General features: G+C 51.6%; 14 non-coding genes and 20 pseudogenes across 14 annotated transcripts; all 34 read right to left on the minus strand.

The window, feature by feature from the left end:
• The window catches only part of LOC131100930 (5S ribosomal RNA), a 109-nt pseudogene extending 60 nt beyond the window's left edge, over nt 1-49 (minus strand).
• Nucleotides 50-161: 112 nt separating this feature from the next.
• Nucleotides 162-270, minus strand: LOC131142283 (5S ribosomal RNA; annotated as a pseudogene).
• A 112-nt stretch (nt 271-382) lies between these two features.
• LOC131142409 (5S ribosomal RNA) lies at nt 383-491 on the minus strand (annotated as a pseudogene).
• A 112-nt stretch (nt 492-603) lies between these two features.
• LOC131098810 (5S ribosomal RNA) lies at nt 604-722 on the minus strand. The gene has a single exon (XR_009117664.1). It is a non-coding gene; the product is annotated as a 5S ribosomal RNA (ribosomal RNA).
• A 112-nt stretch (nt 723-834) lies between these two features.
• On the minus strand, nt 835-953 carry LOC131098659 (5S ribosomal RNA). The gene has a single exon (XR_009117524.1). It is a non-coding gene; the product is annotated as a 5S ribosomal RNA (ribosomal RNA).
• Nucleotides 954-1065: 112 nt separating this feature from the next.
• Nucleotides 1066-1174, minus strand: LOC131140879 (5S ribosomal RNA; annotated as a pseudogene).
• A 112-nt stretch (nt 1175-1286) lies between these two features.
• On the minus strand, nt 1287-1395 carry LOC131142548 (5S ribosomal RNA; annotated as a pseudogene).
• Nucleotides 1396-1507: 112 nt separating this feature from the next.
• LOC131140830 (5S ribosomal RNA) lies at nt 1508-1616 on the minus strand (annotated as a pseudogene).
• Nucleotides 1617-1727: 111 nt separating this feature from the next.
• Nucleotides 1728-1846, minus strand: LOC131098045 (5S ribosomal RNA). The gene has a single exon (XR_009116927.1). It is a non-coding gene; the product is annotated as a 5S ribosomal RNA (ribosomal RNA).
• Nucleotides 1847-1958: 112 nt separating this feature from the next.
• On the minus strand, nt 1959-2067 carry LOC131141484 (5S ribosomal RNA; annotated as a pseudogene).
• Nucleotides 2068-2179: 112 nt separating this feature from the next.
• On the minus strand, nt 2180-2288 carry LOC131101196 (5S ribosomal RNA; annotated as a pseudogene).
• Nucleotides 2289-2400: 112 nt separating this feature from the next.
• Nucleotides 2401-2509, minus strand: LOC131100739 (5S ribosomal RNA; annotated as a pseudogene).
• A 112-nt stretch (nt 2510-2621) lies between these two features.
• LOC131100740 (5S ribosomal RNA) lies at nt 2622-2730 on the minus strand (annotated as a pseudogene).
• A 112-nt stretch (nt 2731-2842) lies between these two features.
• LOC131143382 (5S ribosomal RNA) lies at nt 2843-2961 on the minus strand. Its single transcript, XR_009133431.1, has one exon. It is a non-coding gene; the product is annotated as a 5S ribosomal RNA (ribosomal RNA).
• A 112-nt stretch (nt 2962-3073) lies between these two features.
• On the minus strand, nt 3074-3192 carry LOC131098660 (5S ribosomal RNA). Its single transcript, XR_009117525.1, has one exon. It is a non-coding gene; the product is annotated as a 5S ribosomal RNA (ribosomal RNA).
• Nucleotides 3193-3304: 112 nt separating this feature from the next.
• Nucleotides 3305-3413, minus strand: LOC131140880 (5S ribosomal RNA; annotated as a pseudogene).
• Nucleotides 3414-3525: 112 nt separating this feature from the next.
• LOC131142549 (5S ribosomal RNA) lies at nt 3526-3634 on the minus strand (annotated as a pseudogene).
• A 112-nt stretch (nt 3635-3746) lies between these two features.
• LOC131140831 (5S ribosomal RNA) lies at nt 3747-3855 on the minus strand (annotated as a pseudogene).
• A 111-nt stretch (nt 3856-3966) lies between these two features.
• On the minus strand, nt 3967-4085 carry LOC131098047 (5S ribosomal RNA). Its single transcript, XR_009116929.1, has one exon. It is a non-coding gene; the product is annotated as a 5S ribosomal RNA (ribosomal RNA).
• A 112-nt stretch (nt 4086-4197) lies between these two features.
• On the minus strand, nt 4198-4306 carry LOC131141486 (5S ribosomal RNA; annotated as a pseudogene).
• Nucleotides 4307-4418: 112 nt separating this feature from the next.
• LOC131141891 (5S ribosomal RNA) lies at nt 4419-4527 on the minus strand (annotated as a pseudogene).
• A 112-nt stretch (nt 4528-4639) lies between these two features.
• LOC131100741 (5S ribosomal RNA) lies at nt 4640-4748 on the minus strand (annotated as a pseudogene).
• Nucleotides 4749-4860: 112 nt separating this feature from the next.
• On the minus strand, nt 4861-4979 carry LOC131098632 (5S ribosomal RNA). Its single transcript, XR_009117497.1, has one exon. It is a non-coding gene; the product is annotated as a 5S ribosomal RNA (ribosomal RNA).
• A 112-nt stretch (nt 4980-5091) lies between these two features.
• Nucleotides 5092-5200, minus strand: LOC131140960 (5S ribosomal RNA; annotated as a pseudogene).
• Nucleotides 5201-5312: 112 nt separating this feature from the next.
• LOC131100156 (5S ribosomal RNA) lies at nt 5313-5431 on the minus strand. The gene has a single exon (XR_009118920.1). It is a non-coding gene; the product is annotated as a 5S ribosomal RNA (ribosomal RNA).
• Nucleotides 5432-5543: 112 nt separating this feature from the next.
• On the minus strand, nt 5544-5662 carry LOC131098891 (5S ribosomal RNA). Its single transcript, XR_009117737.1, has one exon. It is a non-coding gene; the product is annotated as a 5S ribosomal RNA (ribosomal RNA).
• A 112-nt stretch (nt 5663-5774) lies between these two features.
• Nucleotides 5775-5893, minus strand: LOC131097320 (5S ribosomal RNA). Its single transcript, XR_009116229.1, has one exon. It is a non-coding gene; the product is annotated as a 5S ribosomal RNA (ribosomal RNA).
• Nucleotides 5894-6005: 112 nt separating this feature from the next.
• On the minus strand, nt 6006-6124 carry LOC131099829 (5S ribosomal RNA). The gene has a single exon (XR_009118601.1). It is a non-coding gene; the product is annotated as a 5S ribosomal RNA (ribosomal RNA).
• A 112-nt stretch (nt 6125-6236) lies between these two features.
• LOC131143240 (5S ribosomal RNA) lies at nt 6237-6355 on the minus strand. The gene has a single exon (XR_009133293.1). It is a non-coding gene; the product is annotated as a 5S ribosomal RNA (ribosomal RNA).
• Nucleotides 6356-6467: 112 nt separating this feature from the next.
• LOC131140961 (5S ribosomal RNA) lies at nt 6468-6576 on the minus strand (annotated as a pseudogene).
• A 112-nt stretch (nt 6577-6688) lies between these two features.
• LOC131099850 (5S ribosomal RNA) lies at nt 6689-6807 on the minus strand. Its single transcript, XR_009118622.1, has one exon. It is a non-coding gene; the product is annotated as a 5S ribosomal RNA (ribosomal RNA).
• Nucleotides 6808-6919: 112 nt separating this feature from the next.
• Nucleotides 6920-7038, minus strand: LOC131097915 (5S ribosomal RNA). The gene has a single exon (XR_009116802.1). It is a non-coding gene; the product is annotated as a 5S ribosomal RNA (ribosomal RNA).
• A 112-nt stretch (nt 7039-7150) lies between these two features.
• LOC131100921 (5S ribosomal RNA) lies at nt 7151-7259 on the minus strand (annotated as a pseudogene).
• A 112-nt stretch (nt 7260-7371) lies between these two features.
• Nucleotides 7372-7480, minus strand: LOC131142550 (5S ribosomal RNA; annotated as a pseudogene).
• Nucleotides 7481-7500: the final 20 nt, after the last annotated feature.

The raw sequence follows: 7500 nt of genomic DNA on the forward strand, positions 1-7500 counted from the left end.
CTGCTTAGCTTCCGAGATCGGGCGTTTTCAGGGTAGTATGGCCGTAAGCTGCCAGGTGAACTGAAAAGATCCTATTTGAAGGTGACGCAGGCCAAACTAGACTCCAGCAAAAAGTGTCAAACAGCGCCCTCTGCTGTCAGGCAAGAGCAGAAACCATAAAAAGCTTACAGCTCCTGGTATTCCCAGGCGGTCTCCCATCCAAGTACTAACCAGGCCCGCCCCTGCTTAGCGTCCGAGATCGGGCGTTTTCAGGGTTGTATGGCCGTAAGCTGCCAGGTCAACTGAAAAGATCCTATTTGAAGGTGACGCAGGCCAAACTAGACTCTGGCAAACAGTGTCAAACAGCGCCCTTTGCTGTCAGGCAAGAGCAGAAACCATAAAAAGCTTACAGCTCCTGGTATTACCAGGCGGTCTCCCATCCAAGTACTAACCAGGCCCGCCCCTGCTTAGCGTCCGAGATCGGGCGTTTTCAGGGTAGTATGGCCGTAAGCTGCCAGATCAACTGAAAAGATCCTATTTGAAGGTGACGCAGGCCAAACTAGACTCCAGCAAAAAGTGTCAAACAGCGCCCTCTGCTGTCAGGCAAGAGCAGAAACCATAAAAAGCTTATAGCACCTGGTATTCCCAGGCGGTCTCCCATCCAAGTACTAACCAGGCCCGCCCCTGCTTAGCTTCCGAGATCGGACGAGATCAGGCGTTTTAAGGGTAGTATGGCCGTAAGCTGCCAGGTCAACTGAAAAGATCCTATTTGAAGGTGACGCAGGCCAAACTAGACTCCAGCAAAAAGTGTCAAACAGCGCCCTCTGCTGTCAGGCAAGAGCAGAAACCATAAAAAGCTTTCAGCACCTGGTATTCCCAGGCGGTCTCCCATCCAAGTACTAACCAGGCCCGCCCCTGCTTAGCTTCCGAGATCGGTCGAGATCGGGCGTTTTCAGGGTAGTATGGCCGTAAGCTGCCAGGTCAACTGAAAAGATCCTATTTGAAGGTGACGCAGGCCAAACTAGACTCTGGCAAAAAGTGTCAAACAGCGCCCTTTGTTGTCAGGCAAGAGCAGAAACCATAAAAAGCTTACAGCACCTGGTATTCCCAGGCGGTCTCCCATCCAAGTACTAACCAGGCCGGCCCCTGCTTAGCTTCCGAGATCGGGCGTTTTCAGGGTAGTATGGCCGTAAGCTGCCAGGTGAACTGAAAAGATCCTATTTGAAGGTGACGCAGGCCAAACTAGACTCCAGCAAAAAGTGTCAAACAGCGCCCTCTGCTGTCAGGCAAGAGCAGAAACCATATAAAGCTTACAGCACCTGGTATTCCCAGGCGGTCTCCCATCCAAGTACTAACAAAGCCCGCCCCTGCTTAGCTTCCGAGATCGGACTTTTTCAGGATAGTATGGCCGTAAGCTGCCAGATCAACTGAAAAGATCCTATTTGAAGGTGACGCAGGCCAAACTAGACTCTGGCAAAAAGTGTCAAACAACGCCCTTTGCTGTCAGGCAAGAGCAGAAACCATAAAAAGCTTACAGCACCTGGTATTCCCAGGCGGTCTCCCATCCAAGTACTAACCAGGCCCGCCCCTGCTTAGCGTCCGAGATCGGGCGTTTTCAGGGTAGTATGGCCGTAAGCTGCCACGTCAACTGAAAAGATCCTATTTGAGGGTGACGCAGGCCAAACTAGACTCTGGCAAACAGTGTCAAACAGCGCCCTTTGCTGTCAGGCAAGAGCAGAAACCATAAAAGCTTACAGCACCTGGTATTCCCAGGCGGTCTCCCATCCAAGTACTAACCAGGCCAGCCCCTGCTTAGCTTCTGAGATCGGACGAGATCGGGCGTTTTCAGGGTAGTATGGCCGTAAGCTTTAAGGGCAACTGAAAAAATCTTATTTGAAGGCGACGCAGGCCAAACTAGACTCCAGCAAAAAGTGTAAAACAGCGCCCTCTGCTGTCAGGCAAGAGCAGAAACCATAAAAAGCTTACAGCACCTGGTATTCCCAGGCGGTCTTCCATCCAAGTACTAACCAGGCCCGCCCCTGCTTAGCTTCCGAGATCGGGCGTTTTCAGGGTAGTATGGCTGTAAACTGCCAGGTCAACTGAAAAGATCCTATTTGAAGGTGACGCAGGCCAAACTAGACTCTGACAAAAAGTGTCAAACAGCGCCCTTTGCTGTCAGGCAAGAGTGGAAACCATAAAAAGCTTACAGTACCTGGTATTCCCAGGTGGTCTCCCATCCAAGTACTAACCAGGCCCGCCCCTGCTTAGCTTCCGAGATCGGGCGTTTTCAGGGTAGTATGGCCGTAAGCTGCCAGGTCAACTGAAAAGATCCTATTTGAAGGTGACGCAGGCCAAACTAGACTCCAGCAAAAAGTGTCAAACAGCGCCCTCTGCTGTCAGGCAAGAGCAGAAACCATAAAAAGCTTACAGCACCTGGTATTCCCAGGCGGTCTCCCATCCAAGTACTAACCAGGCCCGCCCCTGCTTAGCTTCCGAGATCGGGCGTTTTCAGGGTAGTATGGCCGTAAGCTGCCAGATCAACTGAAAAGATCCTATTTGAAGGCGACGCAGGCCAAACTAGACTCCAGCAAAAAGTGTCAAACAGCGCCCTCTGCTGTCAGGCAAGAGCAGAAACCATAAAAAGCTTACAGCACCTGGTATTCCCAGGCGGTCTCCCATCCAAGTACTAACCAGGCCCGCCCCTGCTTAGCTTCCGAGATCGGGCGTTTTCAGGGTAGTATGGCCGTAAGCTGCCAGGTCAACTGAAAAGATCCTATTTGAAGGCGACGCAGGCCAAACTAGACTCTGGCAAAAAGTGTCAAACAGCGCCCTCTGCTGTCAGGCAAGAGCAGAAACCATAAAAAGCTTACAGCACCTGGTATTCCCAGGCGGTCTCCCATCCAAGTACTAACCAGGCCCGCCCCTGCTTAGCTTCCGAGATCGGACGAGATCAGGCGTTTTAAGGGTAGTATGGCCGTAAGCTGCCAGGTCAACTGAAAAGATCCTATTTGAAGGTGACGCAGGCCAAACTAGACTCCAGCAAAAAGTGTCAAACAGCGCCCTCTGCTGTCAGGCAAGAGCAGAAACCATAAAAAGCTTTCAGCACCTGGTATTCCCAGGCGGTCTCCCATCCAAGTACTAACCAGGCCCGCCCCTGCTTAGCTTCCGAGATCGGTCGAGATCGGGCGTTTTCAGGGTAGTATGGCCGTAAGCTGCCAGGTCAACTGAAAAGATCCTATTTGAAGGTGACGCAGGCCAAACTAGACTCTGGCAAAAAGTGTCAAACAGCGCCCTTTGTTGTCAGGCAAGAGCAGAAACCATAAAAAGCTTACAGCACCTGGTATTCCCAGGCGGTCTCCCATCCAAGTACTAACCAGGCCGGCCCCTGCTTAGCTTCCGAGATCGGGCGTTTTCAGGGTAGTATGGCCGTAAGCTGCCAGGTGAACTGAAAAGATCCTATTTGAAGGTGACGCAGGCCAAACTAGACTCCAGCAAAAAGTGTCAAACAGCGCCCTCTGCTGTCAGGCAAGAGCAGAAACCATATAAAGCTTACAGCACCTGGTATTCCCAGGCGGTCTCCCATCCAAGTACTAACAAAGCCCGCCCCTGCTTAGCTTCCGAGATCGGACTTTTTCAGGATAGTATGGCCGTAAGCTGCCAGATCAACTGAAAAGATCCTATTTGAAGGTGACGCAGGCCAAACTAGACTCTGGCAAAAAGTGTCAAACAGCGCCCTTTGCTGTCAGGCAAGAGCAGAAACCATAAAAAGCTTACAGCACCTGGTATTCCCAGGCGGTCTCCCATCCAAGTACTAACCAGGCCCGCCCCTGCTTAGCGTCCGAGATCGGGCGTTTTCAGGGTAGTATGGCCGTAAGCTGCCACGTCAACTGAAAAGATCCTATTTGAGGGTGACGCAGGCCAAACTAGACTCTGGCAAACAGTGTCAAACAGCGCCCTTTGCTGTCAGGCAAGAGCAGAAACCATAAAAGCTTACAGCACCTGGTATTCCCAGGCGGTCTCCCATCCAAGTACTAACCAGGCCAGCCCCTGCTTAGCTTCTGAGATCGGACGAGATCGGGCGTTTTCAGGGTAGTATGGCCGTAAGCTTTAAGGGCAACTGAAAAAATCTTATTTGAAGGCGACGCAGGCCAAACTAGACTCCAGCAAAAAGTGTAAAACAGCGCCCTCTGCTGTCAGGCAAGAGCAGAAACCATAAAAAGCTTACAGCACCTGGTATTCCCAGGCGGTCTTCCATCCAAGTACTAACCAGGCCCGCCCCTGCTTAGCTTCCGAGATCGGGCGTTTTCAGGGTAGTATGGCTGTAAACTGCCAGGTCAACTGAAAAGATCCTATTTGAAGGTGACGCAGGCCAAACTAGACTCTGACAAAAAGTGTCAAACAGCGCCCTTTGCTGTCAGGCAAGAGTGGAAACCATAAAAAGCGTACAGTACCTGGTATTCCCAGGTGGTCTCCCATCCAAGTACTAACCAGGCCCGCCCCTGCTTAGCTTCCGAGATCGGGCGTTTTCAGGGTAGTATGGCCGTAAGCTGCCAGGTCAACTGAAAAGATCCTATTTGAAGGTGACGCAGGCCAAACTAGACTCCAGCAAAAAGTGTCAAACAGCGCCCTCTGCTGTCAGGCAAGAGCAGAAACCATAAAAAGCTTACAGCACCTGGTATTCCCAGGCGGTCTCCCATCCAAGTACTAACCAGGCCCGCCCCTGCTTAGCTTCCGAGATCGGGCGTTTTCAGGGTAGTATGGCCGTAAGCTGCCAGGTCAACTGAAAAGATCCTATTTGAAGGCGACGCAGGCCAAACTAGACTCTGGCAAAAAGTGTCAAACAGCGCCCTCTGCTGTCAGGCAAGAGCAGAAACCATAAAAAGCTTACAGCACCTGGTATTCCCAGGCGGTCTCCCATCCAAGTACTAACCAGGCCCGCCCCTGCTTAGCTTCCGAGATCGGACGAGATCGGGCGTTTTCAGGGTAGTATGGCCGTAAGCTTTAAGGACAACTGAAAAAATATTATTTGAAGGCGACGCAGGCCAAACTAGACTCCAGCAAAAAGTGTCAAACAGCGCCCTCTGCTGTCAGGCAAGAGCAGAAACCATAAAAAGCTTACAGCACCTGGTATTCCCAGGTGGTCTCCCATCCAAGTACTAAGCAGGCCCGCCCCTGCTTAGCTTCCGAGATCGGGCGTTTTCAGGGTAGTATGGCCGTAAGCTGCCAGGTCAACTGAAAAGATCCTATTTGAAGGTGACGCAGGCCAAACTAGATTCCAGCAAAACATGTCAAACAGCGCCCTCTGCTGTCAGGCAAGAGCAGAAACCATGAAAAGCCTACAGCACCTGGTACTCCCAGGCTGTCACCCATCCAAGTACTAACCAGGCCCGCCCCTGCTCAGCTTCCGAGATCGGACGAGATCGGGCGTTTTCAGGGTAGTATGGCCGTAAGCTGCCAGATCAACTGAAAAGATCCTATTTGAAGGCGACGCAGGCCAAACTAGACTCCAGCAAAAAGTGTCAAACAGCGCCCTCTGCTGTCAGGCAAGAGCAGAAACCATATAAAGCTTACAGCACCTGGTATTCCCAGGCGGTCTCCCATCCAAGTACTAACCAGGCCCGCCCCTGCTTAGCTTCCGAGATCGGACGAGATCGGGCTTTTTCAGGATAGTATGGCCGTAAGATGCAAGATCAACTGAAAAGATCCTATTTGAAGGCGACGCAGGCCAAACTAGACTCTGGCAAAAAGTGTCAAACAGCGCCCTTTGCTGTCAGGCAAGAGCAGAAACCATAAAAAGCTTACAGCACCTGGTATTCCCATGCGGTCTCCCATCCAAGTACTAACCAGGCCCGCCCCTGCTTAGTTTCCGAGATCGGACGAGATCGGGCGTTTTCAGGGTAGTATGGCCGTAAGCTGCCAGGTCAACTGAAAAGATCCTATTTGAAGGTGACGCAGGCCAAACTAGACTCTGGCAAACAGTGTCAAACAGCGCCCTTTGCTGTCAGGCAAGAGCAGAAACCATAAAAAGCTTACAGCTCCTGGTATTCCCAGGCGGTCTCCCATCGAAGTACTAACCAGGCCCGCCCCTGCTTAGCTTCCGAGATCGGACGAGATCGGGCTTTTTCAGGATAGTATGGCCGCAAGCTGCCAGATCAACTGAAAAGATCCTATTTGAAGGTGACGCAGGCCAAACTAGACTCTGGCAAAAAGTGTCAAACAGCGCCCTTTGCTGTCAGGCAAGAGCAGAAACCATAAAAAGCTTACAGCACCTGGTATTCCCAGGCGGTCTCCCATCCAAGTACTAACCAGGCCCGCCCCTGCTTAGCTTCCGAGATCAGACGAGATCGGGCGTTTTCATGGTAGTATGGCCGTAAGCTTTAAGGACAACTGAAAAAATATTATTTGAAGGCGACGCAGGCCAAACTAGACTCCAGCAAAAAGTGTCAAACAGCGCCCTCTGCTGTCAGGCAAGAGCAGAAACCATAAAAAGCTTACAGCACCTGGTATTCCCAGGTGGTCTCCCATCCAAGTACTAAGCAGGCCCGCCCCTGCTTAGCTTCCGAGATCGGGCGTTTTCAGGGTAGTATGGCCGTAAGCTGCCAGGTCAACTGAAAAGATCCTATTTGAAGGTGACGCAGGCCAAACTAGATTCCAGCAAAACATGTCAAACAGCGCCCTCTGCTGTCAGGCAAGAGCAGAAACCATGAAAAGCCTACAGCACCTGGTATTCCCAGGCTGTCACCCATCCAAGTACTAACCAGGCCCGCCCCTGCTCAGCTTCCGAGATCGGACGAGATCGGGCGTTTTCAGGGTAGTATGGCCGTAAGCTGCCAGATCAACTGAAAAGATCCTATTTGAAGGCGACGCAGGCCAAACTAGACTCCAGCAAAAAGTGTCAAACAGCGCCCTCTGCTGTCAGGCAAGAGCAGAAACCATATAAAGCTTACAGCACCTGGTATTCCCAGGCGGTCTCCCATCCAAGTACTAACCAGGCCCGCCCCTGCTTAGCTTCCGAGATCGGACGAGATCGGGCTTTTTCAGGATAGTATGGCCGTAAGCTGCAAGATCAACTGAAAAGATCCTATTTGAAGGCGACGCAGGCCAAACTAGACTCTGGCAAAAAGTGTCAAACAGCGCCCTTTGCTGTCAGGCAAGAGCAGAAACCATAAAAAGCTTACAGCACCTGGTATTCCCATGCGGTCTCCCATCCAAGTACTAACCAGGCCCGCCCCTGCTTAGCTTCCGAGATCGGGCGTTTTCAGGGTAGTATGGCCGTAAGCTGCCAGGTGAACTGAAAAGATCCTATTTGAAGGTGACGCAGGCCAAACTAGACTCCAGCAAAAAGTGTCAAACAGCGCCCTCTGCTGTCAGGCAAGAGCAGAAACCATATAAAGCTTACAGCACCTGGTATTCCCAGGCGGTCTCCCATCCAAGTACTAACAAAGCCCGCCCCTGCTTAGCTTCCGAGATCGGACTTTTTCAGGATAGTATGGCCGTAAGCTGCCAGATCAACTGAAAAGA

Source organism: Doryrhamphus excisus, chromosome 13 (genome assembly GCF_030265055.1).
Source record: "Doryrhamphus excisus isolate RoL2022-K1 chromosome 13, RoL_Dexc_1.0, whole genome shotgun sequence".
NCBI classification, from domain to species: Eukaryota; Metazoa; Chordata; class Actinopteri; order Syngnathiformes; family Syngnathidae; genus Doryrhamphus; species Doryrhamphus excisus.